Source organism: Athene noctua, chromosome 2, assembly GCF_965140245.1.
Source record: "Athene noctua chromosome 2, bAthNoc1.hap1.1, whole genome shotgun sequence".
In the NCBI taxonomy this organism is placed as follows: domain Eukaryota; kingdom Metazoa; phylum Chordata; class Aves; order Strigiformes; family Strigidae; genus Athene; species Athene noctua.
The window spans coordinates 98,232,026-98,256,224 of record NC_134038.1 but is presented as its reverse complement, the minus strand read 5'-3'; the positions used below and the strand labels follow the sequence as shown (position 1 = coordinate 98,256,224).

Below are 24,199 nucleotides of genomic sequence, written 5' to 3'. Positions count from 1 at the left end.
CCAAAAAGAAAACTCCTTTAAGTTGCTTGCACATAGCTAAACAGCTAGAATCAAACTGGTCCACAAAGGCAAAAATGTGCTCTACATACTCCATGATAAGGAATTTCAGAAAGCAATGCACCTATCAGCACTATAACCAGCCAAGTGACTTACCAAACCATCTACATAACAGCTGCCAAAAACTATCAAAAAATTTATCAACAGTGAGGTACCATCCACCACAACACTGCATTACACAGAGCAACAAAAGACAAATATTCCTGTTCCTCATGTGGGCTTGGTTTTAGCTGGCTTTTTCTGTTTGCAAAAGTATCATTAGTGATTTTCACCAGTCTTCGTCTTTATTTTGTGTCCTCTTTGGGGGAGGTTTGTTACACTGTGCATGCAAAGAGGCAACAGTCCTTGGTCTCCCAACATACAGGCAGGCTGCAGCTTACTGTGTATTTATGTCAACTGCTGTATTCTCATCTTACCACACATTTTTGCAAGAAACGAGCAAGCCATAATGAACTTACAGTAAGGGATTATGTACACACTCATCTGCACACAGACGTGGGGAGACCAAGCTTGCTTGTTAAAAAAAAAAAAAAAAGGAAAAGTCAGCCTTACTTTATGCCTAGAAAAGAAAGGTCTCTATTAAAAGTAACCCATAGCCAAATGTTGAGATTACAAGAGATAATTTACATCTCAAGCAAGTCTGAGAATGGACAGTAGAGACTATACCCCACGCGTCTTTTCTTGAACCCACATCACATCTTATATTTGTATAAGTGAATCCAAAACACTTCGTAGTCCTGTGCTATTAACCTTGTTGAGACAGTCTTCATCAAGTAGCAAATGGGGGGAGAAGGGGGGAAGACAGAAAAGACAGAAGAACACCTCTTCACTTCCAACTTTTCCTGTATAGGAATATTCCCAAACCTGGATATAAAATGTTCAATCCTGAAAGGTAATTTTGCCCCAGTTTTCGTAAGGCATTTTAAAATATATCTGAAAGGCTTGAAAACTTTTCTGGTTTTATCTGATCAAATGCTGTCCTTCCTCCTGCAGTCCTGGCGTTCTTTGTGGTGAGACTGTTTCAGTATCAATATTAATATTAATATTCAAATGTCAAGTTTGTGACACTACATTTCCCATGCTATTTAAAACTTTCAGAACAATTACTATCCGTGAAATATTAAACAGTAAATTTTTGCTACCTGCTTACAATTTCAACAGTCCTTGCTGTGACAGAACAGCACTTACACTAGTCACATGCAATTTTACATAGAGATGTATGGTTCAGCTTTTCTAGCAGTACTCGTATATTTCCTCAAACTAGTTTTTGTTGTTTTTAGCAAAGCTACACATTTATTCTTTTTCTGGAGCACAACTAAGCCCTGACTATCAATTGAATTTAGAATAATTAGTACTTCAGAGTTTTGTTCCACATATATTCCCTAACTGATAGCAACTTTAACATACAGTGAACTACTGAGCTTTTTTAAAAAACATTTATGGAATACTAATTCTTTCCTTTATCATTTCTACTGCTCTTAAAAACCCCCAGTATTTCATCTTTGCTTTTTTTTCCTGTTTCAGTACTTAGTTGAGTCTCTTACTTTTGTAATTACCTAGACTGTGGTTACGTATCTTTGGCTATAAGGGCTATTTTTATTATAACATGTAGGTGTCTTTAAAAGCAATATACATTAGAGCTGTACAGCTGAGAATACACTGAACTGCCACTCCTTCCTACTAAGCTGCCAAAGTTTTGGAGAAGCTTTCATGTAATAGTACAAACTGAAAATAATGAATGCCTATTGCTGTATACAGAGAAGTACATGTTAATTAGATTGATATGTTTTTCTCCTTGTCAAAGAACAGCTTTATGAGGAATGCACAAAAAGCACGTCGAGCCTTCCATTAACAGATGACATTTCAAGCTACAGATCAAAATGAAATAACCCAAATAACTCAAGAATAGCTTTACTTTCAGTGTATGACTCGATCATGCCATAAAGTACTTCAGTATCATTGTACAGGTCAGTTATTTCCCCTGTTCTTCCCTCCAAAACTGGAGGCTGATTTCAGAACGTATATGCTTCTTTCAGTCTTGATTAACTTCACTCCAAATTTGAGCCAAAGGGGTCTGATCCTAACCCTGAAAGCCAACAGAAGGAACGCCAATGGGAACGGGGCCTAAACATGTCTACAGTAGTCAACAACTCTGAGTTATAAAAATACTTGCTAGTATCTCCATACTGACTGGTCATCAACATTTCTATTATAAATCCATGTACCTGGGGACATCTGTATGTTGGATGCTATCCATACTTCCCTCCAGCCAGCTGAAAGGAACTGCCTTTGAGTGATACAGGGCACTACCACTCCCTCAGAGACCTGCAGACAACCAGCTGCACCCTCATTTTTCACACACATCAAGAGGATCTTACCATTTTAGGCTTAAATCCAGTTTACCTGCTTTGCTACAATGTGCTTTCGTAGGGTCATAAAAGGAAGCTTTATTTTTGTTTCAGGAAATGAAGGGCTTGCAGCTTTTTCATGTAGTATCTCATGATGTAAAATATTCAGGGCTAGAAATGCAACAACAAGGTTTAAACAACAGCTCATGAATAATGTGCCCTGCAATTCTTCATCATTGTTTACACTGCATTGAGAGTTATAAATGAAGTAATAAGCAGCAAAATCCAGTCTGCCAAATAAGGAGCCTGTCACACATGCTTTTAAAAAAATAGCAGGGGTAATACTAACATCACAACCAGTATTCTTCCCACTCCAATCAGCAAAACCATCCTTGCATTTGATCTCCTGTTGCACCCAGAAGGATGGCTATGTTTATCTACAAAGCCACAGCACAATTATAGCTGAACTCATTATTTTAAAGTGTTTGAAGTACCTTGAGCATTACAGAAGATACAGAAAAACAAATTCCATTGGACAATATGCAATTCATACTAATGTTAATTAATTCACATTCATAACATAAGCTGAAGCTGTTGCAAAAAACCCATTATGGTATATTCTGAGAACAAGTACTAGGAGCAAAACACAAAAATTGGCTTAGTTTAACCAACCTACCAACACAACTTTATACCTCTTTCTAAAATGAGCCCAAGTCTTCCTTCTCCTTCCTGCTCCTGGAGGGACGTTCATATTAGGCCCATCAAACTGCACTGATCAAGAACCAGCTCTAGAAGTAATTCTCCTCCTTTCCACAGAAATAAGTTGTTAAGGGGACCAATATTAACAGTTTTTAGGAGTGATGTAGGTAAAATGTGAGTGTAACCACTTCACACCCTAGTTGAGAGGTCTAGCTGAAAGAACAGGCATACATGTAGCTTTTACAGTAAAATATGATTGTTCCTTTTCTTGCCCTTCCAGGACTTCTCCGCATCTACTCATTCATCTTCAGGCCTCCCTGGGAGCCTGAAAACCAAACCACAGGTGGGCATTTCCAAACTGGTCCTACCACTGTCCTGCCCCAAATTTCCAACTGCTTGTCCGCATAAAATACAACCTTGCTGAGAAGAACTTGCTCCGAGACCCCAGAGCACTGCACTCTGCAGAAACTGGGCCAGAAACAGCATGACAGATACCAGTAACATGACACTAGCTAGGTGAGGCAAACCCTTCTCGGAGGCTCGTAGCAGGCTCTTTCTCCAAGGACAAAGCTCCTCAGTGTTTTTTGTCTGAGGTACGAACACGCAGAGTTTATACAGTTATGCTGACAGGTGAACAGCTTTGGTCTCAGTAGTAACCACAATTTATTTTGAAGTCCTGAACTGAAGTTAAGAGATGACCCAGGTCTGTATTCACACACCACATACCACAGCCTTTCCCAAACGCAAGAGGAAAAAAAAAAAAACAGCAACAAAAAGCCCAGCTACAGAGCAAACCCCACTTACACATGCCACAAAAGCTCTTATTTTCCATGCCCATCCAAGAACACAAATTGTCCAAAGACTGAATACTGTATCTCCACAAAGGACCTCTGAGCCCATCGGAGTGTCTCAGCTCCTTGCCAGCCTGCCAGCTCCGAACAACTGGGTGCTTGCACATAATAAAAATGTCCTCAGCCAGCTACAGCAATGCACTAAGCATCCAGACAGCGGCTTCTTTTCATTGCATACCCACCTGTACAGATCTCTGTAAAACACACACACAAAAACTTTACTAGTATGAAGGGAAATCAGTGGCTATAACTGCAAAGCGCCGTGTTGCTAGCCAGAAATGAAGAGCACACGATCTGATGCTGAATGACTGCCAGCAAGGAGGAGTCCCAGCTCAAGGCCTCAAAACTGCTTGGAAAGCTGTTGCCTGGCTGATTACGTCCCCACTGAAAGGGTAAGGCTTCAGAGCTGTGTGCGCAGCAGATTAGACGCATGGCTCCCAGCGTCGCCAGCAGAAGCTGCAGATCTGAACTGCCACGCGTACTCTGCAAATACACCCTGGTGCGTACTCACACTGTATCGTGCCTCTGAGCTCCACCGTTACAAAATAATAGCTGTATCAGTGAAACCATAGTCCATGGGCAGCGACCACAATGCATGCTAAACTCTCTCTGAAACTAACTGGTCCATAAGAAATTTTAAAAACCAAGTGAAGGATGTGGTAAAACTCCTCTCAAAAAAAATAGTAAGGGCAGTGTCTCTCTGAAAAAAATGGACAATTTGGCATTTGCAGTGTGTACAAGATGTCTTCATACACTTTCCTGATTCCTTGCCAGTAACTATTCAAAAAAGACCACTTAACAAGCAAACAGGTCTTCAGCACAACAAATAATAAAAAAGAGAGCAAAGCTTGTGCTATTTAAATATCATGAAACATTCTGCTAATCATGCACAGATGGAAGTACAGACGCTTCTGCCAGACGCCTTGTTCAGAAACTTTGCTCTATTTTTAATTATTTGATGCACAGAGGACCTGTTTGCTGATTAAAAGGGCACTGCCTTTAAAAGGACTCCATCAATATGGAGTCTAGTCTTGTTTTTAATGGAGGATTTTAAAAGTAGTAACTCATACACCCGAGCTCCCTACACCAATTTTTATAATCTTATATGCATGTAGTTGTTTTTTTTCAGATGTTTCTCTCACCTTGGGAAACTGTCTACATACTGGAGAAGTGAAACTAACTACAGTGAAGCTATTGTTAAATACACTGAGTAAATCCATTTGGAAAAATGTGTATTTTCCTCCAATATCCTTTAGTTTGTATCTTTTTTGGCATTACTTATAACAAGAAGGGGTATCAATTTTCAGATAAAAAGCATTATTTTTGACAGTTTTCCATTCAGACAGAAGCCTAGTTTTGTGAGAAAACATATAATCTCCAAAATTATCAACCAAAATAGTTATTAAATAGGGGGTTTTTAAACCTACTATAACCACATTATCATTCCAATAGTCAGTTCTTTGCAAAAAGACAGTGATAAACAAAAAAAAAAAACCCTCATGCTTTTTCATTTCATACCTTCTGTGAACTTCACTCATTCAGTGGCTACTTCATTCCTGTGCCTCTCCATAGCAGTGCAGGAATTTTTTCCTCACTGAAGAGCCTCACTTAAAACGCATACCATGTTCAATTTCTTTTCTTTTTCTGAATGAAGTGTTTTTCAAACATTCTTTTTTGGTTTTGCTTACATTTTATCCTGAATGTTTTGCAACCTGTTACTACAGAACTTTGCCAGTGGAGCAGAGTCACGGTATGAGAATGACTGGAAGCCCAGGGAAAACTGCCCAAGCTGTTACTTTTGTTCCACCAGTATGACACGTGAAAATTGTATTATGTTTTTAAAGCTTACTAATGTTAACAATTTGAAGTGCTGCTATTAACACAGTAAAAGAATCCTTTGATTAGCAGACCACATGATATTATGATAAAGTAACAGTGACCCCATTATCTTATGAACAAATGGCCCAAAGGGGGTGGCTACCAGCTCATGCTCAGGTACAGAGAAAACAACTGAATGATTTTATTTTTTTTTTTACAATGCCAGCATGTAACATTATACAAACAAATATATGCAACTGATTTGTTAGAGATCAGCTGACAAGCCTGAAAAGCAAGATGCCTGCTGAAGAGACACTGCAGCTGGAAGCCAGGGAAGAGTGGCAGGGGCACATAGGACTGAAAATCCAATGTTTGGCCAGGGAAATGGGCACCCACCCCACAGTGAAGCTTCAGAGAAGAAATTAAGGGGTTTTTTCCCCATGAGGACAAGGTGAAGGCTATATGGAGTGAGAGACTTGTCCAGGCATATCGTCAGGGTTGCAAAGCTCAGAATCCATCTATGATGAACAAGGAAGGGAGGTAGATGAAACAACATTCAAATTTGCAGTTCTGAAGAAAATTACTGAGGTATTGAAACCCTCTGAGCAGAAATGGATTTTAGACACAGAAACACACACCAAAAAAAATCAAGCCAAAGAAAGAGCTAACACACAATCGAAGTATCGTGCAGGTAACAAATCCAGTGAGGGAGCTGTACAAGTAGGTCAGATACACAGCAGCAAGAACTGCTGAGCACGGGAGAATCTCGCTGGAGAAGGGGGTGAGGAGAAAAATTAACTGGCCAGCAATAAGAGAATAAAGTCTGGAAAAGGTTAAAACAGGACAGAAGGATGAAAGGGCAAAACACTGCTTGGGCTATATAAAGAAAGATTAGTCTAATTCACTGACACATCCACCTGAAGCATGGGGAGAAAAGACTACTGTTGACACTTGACTGAGAAACAGCTTTCATTCCCTCCTCAGCTGGAGGAAAAGCCAAGTGCATGCTCAACTGCCGTATCTACCAAACTCAACTACCAAACAAGCAGTGTCTGATCAGCAATGCTGACCTGCCAGAAGCAGCTCCAAGTCCAGAGGGCCCCGGCACACCCTGGAGAGCCCAGGCCAGACCCATGCTCATTTACACCATGGTTCCATTTAAACTATCCAAGTAAGTAACAGAGGCAAGAACCTGACCCCTTATTCCACCATGGCCTTTGGATGAGCACCTCAGTGAGACGCAGAACAAGCACAGTTCACATTAAAGAAGATAGGGAGCATAAAAACCTGGTTGCTGCAGCACTGCCTGCACAGCACTACTAGTTTCATAAAGATATTCTGGCCAAGCTGTATAAACAGCACCAAACACTGCAGCAGAAGTGTGTCTTAGTTTGCATTTCTTCCATTCCATACAGTCAACGTGACATTCAGCATGTTCGACTCCTTAGATAACAGGGGTGTACTTGACTGCTGCTGTTTAATGGGTTTCACATGCTTACTATAAACCTTTTACCCACCTCAATTTTCCTTAGGGCCCTTTCTGGCTGTACTCTAACAGATAACAACATCTGGATAGTTGTGTCATGTAACAAATGTCATACTTCCACTCAGGAATTACTTTAATTCACTCAGTCACTCCACACCATATTCTCCCTCAATTTGATGCTGAGCTGCAATCAAACTGGCAGTGAACAACAAATGGTAGAACGCACCCATACCAGTTTGTGTCATTCTCACAGATGACACCAGGCACCAGGACTGAGTTCTTCTGCCAGCCTGTGCAAATATGGAACAAAATACAGACTTTTACTTCTTCTTCGGTCCTTCCTGTATTGTAGTATCACATATATTTTAAGACACTATATAATACTTGGGTGCTATCCAAACACACAGTGCAATTTTGAACTATAGGTTATTGGTCCGTAAGATCCACCATCATCCTCGTTCCCCATAAAATAAAACACAGACATGGTACAGAGAAAGCACTGCCATGTCACTTATCTCCCCACAATTTAATTAATCAACTGTCAAGTTCACAAAGGAAATCACAAGTGACTTCCAAGACTGTGTCATTAACAAAAAAAAAGTATTAGGTCAGATCACAGCAGAGTTCCAACAAAGTTTAGCAACACTGATAAGTAGGAAACCTGAAACTCATCCCTGATTCAAAGAGGAGGCAGACAAGACCTAAGCAAAGAGGTGATGCAGCTTCTCAGTTCTGCAGACTAGGAAATGCATGGCCCAGATCCACCAGTTCGTCTTTGGCTATTCCATCAGCAAGTGCTGCTGACAGAGGAGTCATGCTAACATAGGCCAGGGTAGCTGGTGAGGAAAGAGGGAGAGAGAAGCCAGCAGAAAGAAATGCAAAATCCAGGATGTATTAGTTCTCTCATTTGCAATAAAGTAGGGGGGAAGGTACCATTTAATTTGGGTGTCCAGGAGACCACCACAGTTATCAGTAGAGAAACCTCTACTGTATGTTAATGAGTTAGGTTTTGTTTGTTTCAAACCAGATGCTCAAATCTTAAGGCATTAGTAGGTAACTGAAAACTTGTATTAGCTGAAAAATTATTTTCGTGACATTCATACGATAGTCTTTTACTTGCATAAATATTGATAGAAATACCAGTATCAGTAACATGTTACTTGGAAGTTCAATCTTCATGACAAGCAACACTGCCCTGCTGAGGGAAGAAGATACCCTGGACCAAATTTGTATGTCCTTAGGCACAACCTCTTCTGAAATTGTAGGCAATGCTGCCTGAGTCTCAGTTTTGGGGAAGTGCTGTCAAGCCCTAAGAGACAGTGAACAGAGCATGGTCTGGACAATTCACAGGTGGATGGCTGCCACTGCAACCTTTCACCTCTAAGCAGTCAGTTGAAGACCAGCCCAAATCACCATCTAATAACTCTCTGGTTGACTCTGTAAAATGAATCTGACACCAGGGCTCAGGATGCAGGTCCCTCCTCAACAGCTATAATGGTCTGTAGAAGGATCTGTCAAGACGCAACTCCCATGCGCATAAGCAAACCTTTCAGATCACAGATGAGGCATTCTGTTCATGGTCATAGCTTTCTTTTCTGTCTCTTATAGAGGACTTCTGTTTTCTGCAATGCCTATACAGCACTACCTGATACCCTGAGTCATTAAAAAATATATAAATAGGAAAAAAAGTTTTTAAAAAAGAAAAAAAAAGGCTCAATGACCTTCTGTTGAGTTTTACTTATTTTATTACGCTCCCTATCGTGTCATGTTCTCTACTTATTGCATTTTATAAAATGTAAAATTTTATCTATCATACTGTCTCACACCTTTGCTTTTAAAACATGACACATTCTGTAAGAAAAAATATCCAGACACCAAAATGGAACTTTTTTTGGTATTAAATGAATTTTAAACATAATCACTCAAGCTACAGCAAACATACAGATAGAAAGTAATTGTGTTCGTATCTGAATTCTGTACTTCAAGCCACCTTTGATCAACTTGATTAATATTCCTTTCAAAAGATTTTATAGCTGGTGTACTTCATGAACACAATTAGATTAATCTCTTCTGAATCCTGTATTTCATAAAATTACTGTTCCTCTGATTAATTTTACAAAAAACACATGTAACTATGTACAAATGCATTTTTCTCGTTGATAAAGCAAGCCTGTGACACAGCTTCCAGTACAGGCCAAGAGATATCACTGTGAATACCTAATAAATCAGCAAGCCTGATGATGAAATGTCACGTGAGCTAATACACAAAATACTACACTTCTTATTCAAGTAAAAGACAAAATAGCCCAATCCTCATCTTACAGCACTAGATCACTAAAATGGAATTCTTCAGAGATCAGTATCTGTGGGGTAATGCCACCAGCTAGTCGAAGTCACTGTTGCTGATCCACAAACCTTCCTCTGCTGAAGTCAACAATAAAATTTGAATCAAATCGAGTGGCATGGTTTCACATGGTTGAATTTCAGAGACACTGGGTCTGAACAGTACCCATCTGACTCCTGATCTGCAAGAGAGACTCACTTTGACCTTACCAGGGCTGCCATGCGCAGGCTGATGTCACTTCACCCCATAAATCCCCTCGCCCGGCGCTGTAGCTAAGCACCGCTGAACTCAGGTACCCTCTAGGAACACTGCGATGTTGTAATTAGCAGTGAGGCTTGTAATGCATTCCCCAGCCAGAAACGAGGGTTGCTGTGGTCACTAGAGTAAAAGAATGTGAAAAGGGATAGGGGAAGAATGAAAAAGACAGGTAACAGCAGAGAAAACACAATTATGACATATTTAAATATCTCACATTAAAATAACACAACAACCACTAGTATCAGCTGAACTGCCAAACAGATATTACAAGTAACAGTGAGGGTTTTTTAAAGAATAAAATTTCCTTTAAATAGATTATTTCAGTGGAGAGGAGTAATGATACACAGAAGATATCTCTGACACAAGCTTCTGCTTCTTAACGTCTAAATTATGTTAGGGTTTGTTTTTTTGGAGGAATGATGTATTTAACAAGCTGTTTGCAGTGCAACAGTAATCTAAAGCCCTCTTTTATTTTTTGGCAAATGCTGCGCATCACTCACACTAAGCTTACCGTTAACTGTAAACTGTTAACATGTCTTAGTGTGGTTTCAATGTTCCTATGGCAAGGCTAAACAGCATTTAGAAAACAATGATATCCCCAGGCCCGCACTGTAGTTTCTGAAGCAGAGATTAAGCACGGTATTCTGCTCAACAAGCTCATCACTGTTAAGTAACTCATCAGAAAATAAAGAGGGAATTATCAAATGGGAATTGCCAAGTAATTAGTTCTCTGAAGCAGATGACATACAACTGTTAAAGGGAGGGGCTTCCCTGTTAGTCATATGTCAGAGTAGAGTCTACTAATCTGTAAATAAAAATGCATTACATATGATTGGTGCTATGGGCTTTTAACTGCTAGTGGTACACAGAGAATAAACTTTCATCTTCTTCTAGTGTAATAATCTACTAGGATTTTTTTTTCTCTTGCATACAGTGAATTTTCAAACCATTCTGGATCTATCTGCTGTCAGACTATCTGGAGAAAGCTATGAATACAGCACACTACCAGGCAGGAGATGTGCTCCGGGGCTATGGAAAAGGAGAAATGCATTTACCATCATATTAATTCGAAAAATCAGTCTCTACTCAGCTACTACACACAGCACTGAAAAGGAAAGAAATGTCCACTAGCACAAAATTTCTGAGCACAGTAAAGGAGCATTAAGCCTGCTTTTTGTAATTATCCGTCTCCATTAAAGCCTGACTTTCTTTCAAGTAGCTGGCCTCACAGAAATGTTAAATTTACAAAGCTACAAGGGCCTTCACGCGTGGGTACCTGACAAACAAAATTGTGGTAACAGTCACAACCACACTCCAACGTGAGTGAGCAGCACTTCAACATTTGTACTTTTTATAGAGCAAAGAGTGACTCAATAAATCCTTAAGTCAGGTTTAGATCTAGACCCAAAATGGGCTGATAATTGCTAAGTAATTTATCAGAAAATTAAGAAGGAATTATCAAACTTGGGGTTTGCCTGCATTGCAATATCTCACCATGAGAAACCCCTCAGCCCACACACTGAAATCCAAATGCTGCCACTTGGGCTAGCTTTCAATGAAAACTATACCCCTGGTATCAAAAGCTAACTTTCACCCAAAAGCATATCCCTGGTATCAGGACATGGCAAAACCCAGCAGCACACCGCTGCCCAACAAGCACAGCCGAAGGAGAGGGCAGGAGGAGGGCACACACGGGCGCTGAGGCTTAAGCACAACTGCATGTCACATCTAGTCATCTCACCACTTTCGGCCCTCAGCACGTAGAAGTTCTCCATCTAATACTTGCACTAACACCCAAAAGCCCACATTTTAAAGTAATGCTAACAAGTTGCAGTGCGTGGGACAGCACATCTCTTATTTCACTGCAGATACACCTTTTTAAAACAGAAGTCAGGATGAATCAAACCTCAGGTCGTGGCTTAGACTACATTAGGAACTTGTGTTTTTATGTAGACAGATCACTACACTCAACTCCATTTACACTTAAGACAGTGATACAAAACTTTCAGTGAGACACCAGACCTTCAGTAACTGCTGAAGGAACAACAGAGCAAAAGCGTGAAAGGTCATGACTGAGATGATGGTGTGGGGCTGAGGGGACCACAGAGCCTTATTTCGAAGACATCAGTCTGTACTCACATCACTTAATTTATTTACCTTTTGAGTTACTCACAAACAAAACAAACCATTAAAAAAAAATTATTTCTAATTACTATCCAATTATACCTTGTTCACATCTCCGTTTCACCTCTGCTCTTAACACCTTATAAATCTGCATTACCTACCTTCTTTTAGCCCTACAGCCATTGTAGGCTTTCATAAACAGTATGAGGGGGAAGAAATAAACCCAGGTACGATAAAAGGTCACCGATATGGCAATCAAAAAGCCACCGTTAGACACACTAGTCGGACAGCAATTTCTGTGTTCACTACAAAGTATTTTAAAAGCACAGATTTTTCTCCATTTACAGAGTAGTAGCCAGAAGTCTGCATAAACCAGAAACATCTTATGTAAAACGTAAACCACATTAGGTAGCGTACAGACATACCTATGGAAATTCTGAAAAAAAAATTAAAAAAGAAAAAAGTGGACTGTGGCTGTAAATTCAACCTGATACTACAATATGATTAATAGATATCAAGTGACTTTACAGTGGAAAAGATTAGGAACTCTTTAGTTGTTAAAATGTCCAGTGTTTCATGCAAAATCCTCTCAACACAACGGTTTAAAAGAAAGCATTGAGTCATTTGCCTACATGGAAGGAGGCAGTGCACACTCTGAACAAATAACAATAACTCTATGTTTTGTCGAGCAGACCAAAATTAACTAAAGCCATGATTACAAAAAAAAAAAAAAAAAAAAAAGCAAGCTGTATCTCTATTTATTTATTTTAATTTTATTTTTACTAATTCCCTGTGTCCTTATTGAGGAAGATGCTTAGCAGGCTCTGCAAGAACACTGCTTGAACTGGACGGGTAAGCACACCTGGACCTCACACACAACAGCAACATCACTCCCTTAAGCCACGTTTCCTCAAGCAAGTAAAGCTATCAGTGATGTGTAGGGCCATTAGGACTAAAGTAAGGTTTCCAAGATCTCATTTTGGATGCGTTCAAACACATCCAATGTATGCTCCCTCTGACGGACTCCAGGTCTGCCTAAAACAGAGCAGGGCTGTTACCACCTTCACCCCAAAACAAATGCAAAAGCCGGAAAGACGATGGGTCTTGGCATGCAATGCTCTACCTTGATCTGTGAAACCTCCCTGTGGCTGCTCACTGCACAGCGCCGGGTTGTGTTTCCTTCACGTGTTACTACTGCAAGCTCCTGCCTGTTACATCCAGTAACAGAGAGAATGTTTGTAAGTAGCAAGTCTCTATTCCAGTAACTTTTATTTCACTTATTTAGTTACACAGTGGGCCTGATGTTGATCATTTCCTAGAGAAAATGAGAGCTAATTAATAAAGCCAACAGAGGTACCCCAAACTCAGTGACTAAAATGTCCAACAACAAGAAAAGAAGCCAAAACAAATACAACACTATACTTCAAGCTGCACTGGTACAAAAAAACAGCAATACAGTACTATATTCCTGCCATGCCTCTGCACCAGTCTTAACTAGGTTATATTTTTTATCCAAAGGGTTCGCTTAGTTTCTAGTATAGTATTTATCATGAAAACATGGGAAACGCCAGATGCTAAAATATTCAAGGTGACTTAGCAATGAATCGTGGATAACGCAATCTGATTATTCATAGGATTTGACCAATACACTATAAACTATTACTTTTTCTAATTAAGAGATATAAACCTTTTCTGGAGTAATCATTTCCACAAATAAATGCAATTTCATACAACCCAAGCTAATTCTGAAAAAAATTAAGTGCTTTGTGGAAATGATAACGTCCTAACAAACAGCTTCCTTCTGTTCCATCTCCCAAGTCAGTATCTGTTACCAAGTCAGTTTTCTTCCAAAACAGAGAGACTACATGTGTCCGCACAGGGGCACTTTGTTTTTTCACTCTTAAGGAATTCTTATTGCTCCAAAGAGATACAGTGATTACAACCCACCCCCACTATTCAAGCTCATTTGTAAACTGTAACAGGCATGTCTTTGCATGTAACTACTTGCTTAGACAACTTGCCTTTAAAGCACAGCACCCTTCCCTGCAGCCACAATAAAATGTAAATTATGTGCTGCACACTTTTCTATAACATGCTGTATACATAAAAAAGTTATTCGGCAATGGAGACTTTCTGATCAGCCCCTCATAAATAGAATGCTATAGTAATTAAGTTTTGTGGCTGTAAATAGAAAAAAAAATCCTTTGATTTTCTGCAAGTAACCACTACATTTCATTTTATTTAAAGATACAGGCAATTTTCTTACAACCCTTTATTTTTTTTTAAGCATTAGCAGTATTGCCAATACCAAGCACTCAAAAATAATAGAACAGGTCCAAAAAATCAGGCTGGCTTAATGACAATCAGATTAAAGAAATAAAATAAAAATTTATGTTCTTTTTATTGGCAGTATGATAATCGAGCCTTGAGACTTGTTTTTTTCAAGGTATTCTCCACAACCATTTGGGAAAGAGAGAAGAGGGAGAGCAGACTGATAGATGTGCACTATTACATCCTGTCTGGCTACAGCATTTCAGGGGAAAAAAAAATAAATCAGAAGAATTGAAAACATTCCTCAAACCAGAGTAAAAGACACCCAGGCATGTCAGTAGTGACTAGTTATACTAGGAAGTGTCCTTATGCCAGATAAAGTTTAGTGCACAGGAGGAACTCAGGACACTGGAAAAGTCAAGCAGGTTGCAAGCAACAGGAACCACTGAAAACGTTCATAAGAGTGCAGGAAGGAATTATACAATTTCACGCGCGGCATTTTACAACAAAAATCAAAGCCTGTAAATTTTTCCATTCATACTATCATCTTTTAGTAACTGAATATGCTCTGACCTGAGCTGAACACAAAACCACTCATCTGGAACCCACTGTCCTGTAAGTCACCGAACTGAGTCACCAGAGTTAATGGAATTTTTCTGACAAGAGTTTCTCAAGGACCTCTACTGCCAGGCAAAGGAAGTACAAACTGTATGACGGGTAGGTGATCATACAGACACCGGTAAGGTGTCCATACTGATTAAAACTCAGAGCAGACAGTGCACACTTGTTAGAGGAAATAAAAAGCATTATATTCTCACCTTATTGGCAGTGTGTATCTGTATGGTGAAGACAAAAATGAAGATGGTCACTGTCCTACAGGGGTCAAAAATAAGTTCACAGCTTGTATTGCTTGCCCATCTGGCTTGGCCTGCGATGTGACTGTTGATCCAGGAGTTGAGGAGATGGAAACCAAAATAAAAAGAAACAAAACCACAGTTAAGAGTCAAACAATTTTCAACATGCTAAGACATCCCAATGAAGACCAAGAGGGACTGCTCTTGCTATTACTCAAGCACGAATAAACTATAAACTTAATCCTGCAGACAGAACACATACAGTAGAAAGCAGAGTCCATTTATTCAAACTGAGTGCTCTTTTCCTAAATGTGATCATAATGAGGTGAAGAATCATAAGCAAGTTGAGATGACTGTCTTCACTGCTAACAGAACATATTTTATTCGAGGAGGAGCATCATCCAGAAAGCATACTGCTGCAAACACTATCAGGCAAAAAATAATCAGCTTTGGGAATGTGACATTACCTTGTGCACTATTTTGTCATTAATAGTGGCATGCTCATAAATGCAAATTCCCAAGTAACATAAGCAAAGGAAAACTCTACCAATGTGATTTTTTTTCTTTTCTATTTCTATTTCTTTTCTATGTCTTTTTGCTCAGTAAAATTACAAAGAGCCAGCACTGAATTTCTGCTGACATCACATATTAAACAAAATACATTGTGTTTTTTCACTTGGAATCTCACCAAATATTCTTATCACTCTTGGGACAATAAAAGGATTTAGTGGGACCATTTCTCCCTCACTGAGAAGCATTTTTGTTGTTTTAGTTTATGAGCATACGTACTCGTTCCTATTTATGGAAGGATTTACACACATACTTAACTCTAGATAGGTTCTTTAATCAATCCTCATTCAGCAAAACCCTCACTGGGACACGTACTAAAGTAACTTAGCAGACTGGGACCAATGCACACACAGAGATTTGCACGTGTTGTACAACAACCTCGACTACGCCTTTGAGGAAAAAAAATGAAGCATTACATTCTCAACACATGCACTGAGATCAAAAAGGACTTATGGTCATCGATCAGTCTTTTGTCTTTTTGCAAAAGTCAGGAGTCTGCAAAGTTTCTTACGTTTTAAAACACTAGTCATGTATCAGCTCAGTCAAAATCAAGTAAAAATCTTCAGCTTTTTATATGAAGAATGTGAACCACTAAGCAAGACTCAAAAATACAGTGCCTTTGTCCAAACACCTATTTATTTATTTATAGCACTTACCCTTGCACAAAAGTAAAATGGAAGGATAAGGTCGGGATTTTCAGTTCGCAAAGCTTAGGCTACTGAAGTCACCAGAATATGGCACATCATCTCTTTGCAATGAAATCATTTACCTGTGCGAAGCCTGTCACGCTTCTGTTTCTCATGCTAATTATATTTTTGTTAAAGCAGAATTGGTTACAGCACTCTCAGAAGAGCCCTACAACTAAATCTGTTATCTGCACCCTGTGAATTGTACACACTGTACCTGTACGGTCCTCCACAGCAGCTGAATCATTCACAACCTGTATGCTTAGCTCAGGCTGTCACATAGCCCGACTTCCGTCAAGCGGCATCAGCGTGAGCTGCCTCGCACGCTGGAGTAGGTTTGCAGCCAGCCAGTGCTTCAGCCCATCTATGCAGTTCTGAGATGCATTTCCTTCAGAGCCTGCCATACTTCTTTACCCTTCTATTAGTACACCACAATAAAAGCAGCTCACTGTATGAACAATGACAATGATAATACTGACTGCCATCTCCTAAGATGTGCTGCTAAACTTCAGCAAGGGGAAAATTAGGCCTCGATTTTCTTTTACTAGCTTTATTACTACAACAATTATTTTTAAATTCTAATGTTTAAATCCTTAGTTGCTTTTCGGGTGACTGCATTTAAGTGTCTATTTTCTTAATTAACAGGAAACTAGGCCACTGGATCTATTACATAAAAATTTTTGTTAAGTGAAATTCCAGGTCTCTTGCAAACGTCTTTTAAAACAAGACTAGGTTTTTTTCAACCTTTCTAAATAAATTCAATCAGGCCAGAAGGGCAAAGGAGAAAAGTTGCACCGTTTATTTCCAGAAAGTCTTTTAACTATGTATATATGGCCTTTTTGAAAATAATTACTTTCTAATGCTCTTAGTCACACAGGTAATTTGTCTTACAATAAAATAGGTATAACCAGCATGCAGCACACAAAGGCTCACTCTACAGGAGTCATCCTGCATGCAATTATTTCATTCTCTCCAGCCCGTCCTCCTAACAGGCTCCTCTATTTCAAGCCCCCTCCTCAGTACAGAGGCCAAAAACAAAGGTGGCCATGCCAAGCAGAGGATATTCTCTCCTAACAAGAAAGGCAAGTTAGTTGCAGCACTGAAAAGCTGCACTTCGGATGCAGGAAACTGCCCACAATCTCCCTGTCCCCTTGTCCCACCAAGGAGAAACGCCCCTGCTCAGCAGGCAGGCTGAGACCTGCAAACTTGTCACACCAAATCTGAGACTGCCAGCTGCCTGGCACCGCAAGAGCTGAACCACCAACAGGCATTTCTCATTACCTCCTCCAGCTCCGGTGCTTTACCATAAGAGCAATTAAAATATCTGTTTTACTGAGATATTTCTGGACTGCATTATGTTCCAGTCCAGTACTACAAACGCTCAGGAGCTGTGGGTGCTGATGATATCTCATCACTGAGACACAAAATCCTCCAGGCCAAGTTCAGTATTAGTGTAAGTGCATGCAAAATTAGTGACTGGAATAGGGGTGTTAACCACTTCTGCAGATGCTTAACGGAGCTCCTTAATCAGGCAAAAATCTTATTTAAGCCCACAATGCTTTTTGCTGTAAAAAGATATAGAGAAAATAATGGTGATACACAGCAGATCACTTTCTGAGTTGTGTTACTCTACTACATACCTGGATTAAGTCCAATAAATGAAGTTATTCTAGATATACACCCATGTAAATGGCTCACAATCCCATCCCCTGGAGTCACTCCAGATTTATGACATTAGAACAGAGTGCCAGACTTGGTGCCTTTAAAAAAATTATACCTATGTTTGTGAAAAAGGGGCTCAAAAGGGCGGTGTCCAAACACTGGGAATGAAGACAAACACACATTCCTTGGTTAAATACGTTTTTAAGAGCAGTATACAGTTCAAAGCTAAAAAGATCACGTATTTTTTCAAGGCATTACTAACTTTGTTGCAGAAAGTCTCCTGCTCTATGGCTATAATATTTTGATGAGCACAAATGCAAAAAACCCAAACCAAACCAATATCGGAGACATTATTTACTGATGATAAAATTGTTTTTAATAGTATATACTTCGGTTTTTATCATGAGAAAACGAAATCAGCTTTCACCTAAAATACAAAAGGGCCTAGACTTTGATAACAACTACGAAGAGGCTTAACAAACCTAAGTGAGAACAGTGATATCAGGTATCACTGATCTTAATTTTACTGGCCTGAAGGTGTAAAGTACAGTACATGAGTGGAGAATAACAAGCCCGTGGCCTAAAATATGAATGCTGGAATGGGAACTGTTACTAACTCACAAACACTGTTACAGCCACCAAACAGTTAAACCAGCCAGCCAGGAAAGGGAAAAAAAAAAAAAAAAAAAAGGAAAACTCCAAAGAAACTTTTATGCAAGCTTTTATAAGCCAAAAACATTTTTACAAAGTACCACGCCTTTGCTAATTTGCTAATAATAAATGCAAGTAGAACTGACAATTTGGCTAACCTGCCAAGCTTGCCATGTACCGTCCCACCTGCCTGACACGACAGCGGGCGAGGAGAACCCACCCTTCCCGAGCAGCTCAGTCCTTGGGAAACCACCACCACCACCGGCATCCTTCAATTTTGGCCAAACCAACACAGCTCACTCGGGGCTGGTGGTAGCCCGCTGGGTCGCCTGCCAGCCACACACACGCACACCTGAATGGACGGTGAATACCGTCTGTTACCATGGCAGCCTGATCTAATTACATGAGTGATCAGGGCTGGAGTAAGCGCGCTGAAAGCCTACGCCGCTGACATGTCGCTACATGACGGGAGAGACAGACAGACAGACAGGCAAGCGCGGAGAAAATCTATCGACCTCTGCTTTACGTAAAAAGTGAGGAGATTACAGCCACCCTGCTGCCCGTAAAACATTGCGCCTGTTTTACGAACAAATTAGGTGCAATAACGTGCAATTACAACTTACTATTACCTCGCAGCATCGCAAAAATAACTACGGCGTAATATTTTCCCCGGCCATTCTCAGTTTCCCTCTCCCTCATTCATAACCCTTGCTCCGTATCATAAAACTGAATCATCTCCATCACCTGAACAGAAACAGATGAACGCAAAGCTGGGATTTTCCTTTAGGGGAAGACTTCGTTCGAAACTGAAATTAAAAGTCCTTGACTTCTCGGTGTGTAAGCAGAGTAACTCACTACGCCTGACCACATCTGACACGTAAAGTAACCATTACTGCATAAAATACATAACCATGAGCGTTAAAGGTTAAAGTGTAACCTGCGTTACAAAATATGAATTTCTTTACCATACGAAGGGAAAAGGTCTCCGGCAAAGGTCATCTACCTGCACCCTTGCCGATCTGGACACAGAAAACCATTTGTAAGGAGGGAGGTTTTACAAACACGCATTTCTTCATCTGGGCATAACAGAAATGCCTAAGATTTTTCCCCAATTCTATCTGGAGTTCGGGCTCACAGGGGAGAGATGCTGCTCGGAGGAGTCCCTATTACACAGCATACGGTAAACAAAATAAAAATAGCCCGTCGCTCTCGTTGTCTACACAGTGCATTATATAACGGGCTTCCGACTTGTTTTCTTTTCTATTATTACTCTTCAGTAATTCCTCCTCTTCAATAACATGTAAATCGCTCCCAATTCTGTCATTTTATTATTATCGCTATTACTATTACAGTAGGAGCTAACGTTTTCCAGCAGGCTTTAATTTAGACTTTAATATTCTCAGGAATTGCACTGACGGATTCAGCACCCACAAACGTACACGGGGTCATTTATTTGTTTTCTGCCGGTACGTTACGAAGCCTTAGGAAAAAACTCAACCCCCCACAACTCCCCCAGCCCGACCCAAGCAAACCCCGAGGCGGAGCGGGGACGGGGGCAGATGAACGGCAGGAGGGCAGCGGCCGCCGCTGCTGGAGGCGAGCGGAGCCCCGGGGCGGCGGCGGCGGTGGGGGGTGGGGGGGAACCCCGGCCCCGCTCCCTGCGGGCGCCTCGGGACGCCGCCGGCCGGACCCCTCGGGCACCCCAGTTCCTTCCCCACTCCCCCCCCCCCCCCCCGGGCCCTCCCGCCCGTCCCTCCGCCGGCGCTGCCCCTCCCGCCCCCGCTCCCCCGGCCGGCAGTACCGGGTGGCGTCTGCAGCCGGCTTGGGCCCTGAGTGAAGCGGAGCAGGGCTGCTGCCGGGCACATCCCAGCCCCAGCACCGCCTCCTCCGCCGCCGCCGCCGCCTCCTCCTCCTCCTCGCTTCATTCACCCTCCGGCAGCCGCCCAGCCCCGTACTACATACGCCGTGCGGCGGCGACCGGCCCTGCCGGCACCCGGCCCGCCCGCCCGGCCCCGCGCTGCGCCCCGCCGGGCCCGCCCGCCGCACACGCACCGCGCGGCCCCCCCGCGCCGCGCCGCCACACGCGCGCACACCCCACACCCCCCCCCCCCCGTGTCGCCACACCACGCACGCACACACACACACACACACAGACACCCCCCCCCAAGGCCGCCGCACCGGGGGCAGCCGCAGCTCGCAATACGTCCCCGCGGCCATCCACACCCCGCCCGGGCCGGGGGGAAGGTTGGGGGGGTGAGGAAGGAGGAAGGAGCTGCCGGGGGGGGGGGGCAGGGCAGGGCAGGGCGGTACGAGCCGCTCCCTCCGCGGGGCCGCCCCGGCCCCACCGCCCGGCCCCGACCCCCCGCTCCCGCGGCGGGGCGCACCGTGTCCCCTCACCCCCGCTCCGCTCCCTCCGCCAGCGCCCTCGGCCATTTCGCGGCCGCCCCCCCTCCCTCCGTCCCTCGGGGCCGGGGCCGGGCCGCGGCGGCAGCGCCTGCGGGCCGGGCCGTGGCGGGCCGGGGGCCGGCGGCGACCGTAGCGAGACGGGCTGTAGCCCCGCGGCGGGGTGGGCAGTGCGCTCCCTTCCCCCCCGGCCCCGTGTTTTTCCAGCTGGAAATCGCCGGCGGTTTGCAGTCTAAACAAGGGAGGAAGCCGGGGGGGAGGAAGGGGGGGAAAGGCAGAAAGCAGAGGAGGAAGAAAAAGCCACTTACTGTAAAGTGTCAGTGGAGGTGGGGTTGGCGGGGGGGGGTCAGAGAGAGACTCGCACACAAATGTCTTCCTAGCTGATCACGGGGCTTGGGTCTGCTTTTTTGTTTGTTTGGTTTTTTTCCTTCCCCCTGCAGTGACACAGGTCCGGGATGTCTCCACCACTGTAGTAGAAATGATGTCTGCGGTGCAGCGCTCGCTCCCTCTCCTCTCTCCAGCATGTAAATGGGTGATAGAAGCCAAATATGGAGCAGTTGGCTGCCTCTGCAACAGCTCAAGGATCCTACTTCATGCAAAAGTGGGGGGGGAGAGAAGGGAGGAGGGGGAGGAGGAGGAGGAGGAGGAGGAGGCAAGGCAACACTCTGGCAGGCGGCCAAGAGAGCCACACAGATTATTGCATACGCACAGCACCGCCGGGCCAAGGCGGCCCTTAACCCTTTGCGGGGCCGCCGCACGCTGCCCGAGGGTGGCGGCGACGGGCCCGGGGATGAGGCGGGGGGGGGGCGCGGGGGTCTCGCCTCGCCACTTACCTCCTCCTTCCCCTTGTAACACTTCAAAGGCCAGGCTGGCTCTCTACGGCGGGATTAATCCCTGCGCACGCCGCTGTTCCACAGAAGTGCCTGCTCCTGAGGCGGGCTGCGTCGCCGGGATCTCAAAGCACTTTGCAGGCGGCAAGAAATGAGCTGGGGAGGGAAAAAAATCCACCCCAAACCTATATTGTTTAAGGGGGAAGGAAGAGGCAGCTAGCGAAGCGTGCTGTCCTTCAGAAATGGCAGGGAATGCTGGTTTAAAGGATGCATGAAAATCAGTTGCTCAGTCAAGGCTGGTCTGTGTCTCTCTAAGGGAGGAAATAAAACTGTGCTGGAAGCCAGGGAATGCTCTGAAGCAGCCTCTGCGAGAGTCAGAAGAGGGTGATTTTATTTAAGATGCCATATTGCATTTTGCTGTGGAGAACTGCGAAGTGATTTAGAGCAAGAGCCTGCATCCCACTCCCTTTTTCTGAATTAGTTTTATTTATCCGGATCCTTGGCATATGCTTGAGTTGCTTTGTAGAAAGTACCTTCCACTTCATTCAGACCAAAGAGGCTCTGACTCATACCGTCACTGAACTACAAGACAGGCAGGGCTGAACCACGCATGTTTGGGTACTAACTCCCTCTGGATTCCTTAGCACACATTTCATCAAAGATCCCCTCGTGTCTCTCCCAGCTGTACACAGACCACTGTGAGCCTCTCCCAAACTCCCCCCCCCCCCAACTAAGGCAACTTACACTTCCCTGGCGCTCCAGCGTTAGCTCGTGACTCTCTTACTTCTCTCAACACAGGTCTCTGCAGTGCCGTAAACTGCAGTGATGGGCAAATAACAAGCACGGATACAAAACGGAGACTGGATAAAATATCTTCCTTCTGGATGTCTGGTCTTCAAGTCTTCGAAGAAAAGACAAAACATCAAATTATCAGGCCAAGTACAACTTGGAGAAATAAAACAGATGATGGAAGTAATGAATGGAGGAATACAGCCAAAGGACTGGGCTGCTATGCTTGCATGTAACCTGACAGTGGTCCATAAGGAGCCATTCACTCTCTGCTTTGGCATCAGGGAGGGAGGTACAGCACAGAGAAATCCTCTCCCTGCCCCAAGGATGTTGCAAAAAATGCTGCATAAATACCAAAGGCCGCTAGGCACCAGCTCCATAAAGCTGGATGCTGTGGGGTCACAGACCTCAGAAAGGCCTCAGATGTGCACTCCCTGTAACATGGCAGTTCAGACCAGGCTGTTTATTGCAGCTTGTACCAATTTGCCACAACAATAAGCTCCAAGGTACTGGGTTTCTAGTGCAGGTATATCTCCTATGTGTCCATTATATCTTAACATTAGATCTTAGCATTAAATCTAGCATTGGAGTCCAGATGCAAAGTACCCTAGAATTCAGCCTGTTATAATGCAGATCAGCAAAGTTGTCCTTTCACTGTACTACTCACCATGATTGCTAAAGAACGTAATAATAACATTGTAAACTGCAGTCTGCTCTTGATTTAGACTTGATACTGTAATATAGACTAGCTTTACAAAACAGAAGGATCTTTTACCACAGCACCTTCTGCATCTTTAGTTCAGGTTCATTATGAAATCCAAGATCATTTTTCATTCTAGGAGTGGTCTGGGGACAGAAGCAGCAACAGGCCAAGATGTCTGGACGAATGTGCCACTCAGCACTACGAGACAGTGAATCTACAGCAGCAGAGCAGATAGCAAAATTATCTTCACCCAGCTAATGCAGGGTTCATTGATTTAATAAAAGGAACCAAGGGAGAGAGACAGAGACTGGAGATTACTGAAAATCAAGTGAAAGCCCCAGAGAAGCTGCAACCCCATCATCAGGGTTCAATTCTGAGTATGCAGCATTCTCCCATCTGCCACCTTTTTCTTCCAGTTGTACAGAGTGTTACCTCAGGAGAAAGGCATCTTTCCTTCTCAAACGTTCACCTTGCCAAGAGGTGTGGCACGCGCAGAGAAAGAGAGGCCACATTCATGCTGAAGCAAGCTTTGGGCAACTTTCTCTTCTGCAGCAGACTCATGTAAGAGACTTGTGTATTCCTCCACTCTGTGGCTGTGGTGTTTGCCACAGGACCCGCATTTTTTGCCACACTCCAGGCTCTAGGCTTTTACATCTCTGCCTATATTTCTGCTGCAAAGTTAAAAAGAGACCCCTAAAATGTAAGTCCATTGTAAATCAAAGCAGTATTGTTCTCCTGAGCCAGCAGGCAGCCTTAACCCATGGCTTTGGGAAGTGCAACTGCCACCAGCCACAT

General features: G+C 43.0%; 1 protein-coding gene across 1 annotated transcript in view; it reads right to left on the bottom strand.

Moving 5' to 3' along the window:
* Positions 1 to 21,668, bottom strand: part of ATXN1 (ataxin 1) — a 226,169-nt gene extending 204,501 nt beyond the window's left edge. The window contains exons 1-3 of the mRNA XM_074899713.1: positions 21,391 to 21,668; positions 15,075 to 15,195; positions 9,813 to 9,981 (exon numbers count right to left, since the gene is read on the bottom strand). The gene's annotated coding sequence lies outside the window, so the exon portion shown is untranslated. The remainder of the gene's footprint in view (positions 1 to 9,812; positions 9,982 to 15,074; positions 15,196 to 21,390) is intronic.
* Between the last annotated feature and the right edge of the window lie 2,531 nt (positions 21,669 to 24,199).